At 40.2% G+C, this 1,732-nt stretch overlaps 1 pseudogene; it reads right to left on the bottom strand.

Annotated features, from left to right (window-relative positions):
• Positions 1–442: 442 nt before the first annotated feature.
• On the bottom strand, positions 443–1,324 carry LOC123405321 (annotated as a pseudogene).
• Positions 1,325–1,732: the final 408 nt, after the last annotated feature.

The following is a 1,732-nucleotide window of genomic DNA, read 5'->3' as shown; positions in this document are numbered from 1 at the left end:
TGACCTTTCTATCATGCTCATCATTCAAGGACTCACTAGTGCAGAAAAGCCTAGCTATAGCATGGCAAAAAAGGCTTTGGTGGCGTGGTAGCCCTACGCCACCATTATCGCACTATTATTAAAAAATACTGGTGGCATTGGGTCCTACACCAGCAATATTCTACGTGTTGATGGTGTGCCACGTAGGTAACACTACCACTATAATCATTCACCTAGCAACGTTGAATGTACATTACATGCCAGGAACGTTTTATAGAGGCAAAAAATTTCCAGGACATAACATTTACCATGTAGGAATGCCCACTAGGAACTAGTTTAGTAAAACCCTGCATCCTAGTTAATAAGTGCCAAGCTCAAAAGTAGGTATTAAGGACATTCCTCACAAACACGAGCGTAGTTAATAAGGAGTTCATTTCGCACGACCAAACTATATATAACATACTTAATGGAGGTCGATAATGATCATCATCCTGAAGTCAAGGCGTGCAGTGTTCCTAATAGTGACTAAGAAGACCTGTCCAACGAGGAGATTCTTGCCAGCAAGGAACTTGCTCCACCCAACCGAACTGAAGATAGTGTGCCCGTCCATGTGCACTACATAAGCACAGGTGGTGACGGAGCCCCTTCTAGTGAGGCGTAGTCCAGCAATGCCTTCTTCATCCCGCTCGATACCACAACTCACACATAGACTCTTAGGTAATTTCTGAAAAAAACATGATGAACATGTAACATTACTACACTATAAGCCTATCATCACATTAACATATGTACTAAGCATATCATCAAATTATACACTAAGCATATCATGACATTAATGTATACTAATGACATCAAATTAATACAATAATAAGTAACATAACATGACATGGAGGTTAACCATCGTCCATGTCAGGCGGGTCACGAATGGCATCTTGATGTAGGCATCATGGGGTGGATGTTTTCCAAAGCGTGTGAGTTTCATCCTCACTCAGTCTGGTCATTCTTTGGGCAAAGACCGCTTCATCAAATGGGTCATCATCTTCCTCCTCATAGTTGAGAAAGATAACGACAAGCCTTGAAGTTTCTCTTCAGAAGGAGAAGCTGATCGAGTCACCCTCAGTGAGATGCATGCGGGTGATGAAACGATCCCATTCATCTCCTCCAATATGGGTGATTTTCCGTCCCTTATTGACCTCCATAGTGTACGCCCCCCAGGAGCATCTATATGATAGTGTCTCTAGATATGAGCTCATTGAAATCCAATCTCACATTGCAAGGAATGGTCTATGTAAGAAAACCCTAAAACATACACACAATGCATTAGTGGAAATAGCAACAAAAAGAAAAGCACAAACTATTAGAATGTACATAATTTCTAACAATGGCAGGAACAAAACACGGCTGAATGTAAATGTTGAAGAGCGTGGCACTTGTAAGGCTACTGGCGCACCTTGACTTGCACCCTCGACATTGTGGTGCTTGCGCCATTCTACACAAAACATATTGAAAACCAAGTATATAATCAGATTCTAGACTAGTGAACCGACACAAGTAACATGTATAATTCTACACTAGTAGCATGTGTACAAAAATAAACAAAATCTACGGAGGGAGACACAAATAAACAAATTATACTCAAAATGCTACATCAGGATTTCATTTTACTTATTCCTCTATCATTCAGAATAGGCTATCGAATTAAGTTGAACTAGAATCATTAACATTCTAGACAATCAGAACATTTCTACTCAAA

The sequence above is a fragment of the Hordeum vulgare genome, chromosome 6H (genome assembly GCF_904849725.1).
Source record: "Hordeum vulgare subsp. vulgare chromosome 6H, MorexV3_pseudomolecules_assembly, whole genome shotgun sequence".
Lineage (NCBI taxonomy): Eukaryota > Viridiplantae > Streptophyta > Magnoliopsida > Poales > Poaceae > Hordeum > Hordeum vulgare.
Note: the sequence above shows the minus strand (reverse complement) of the source record. Positions and strands in the feature narration are given on the sequence as shown.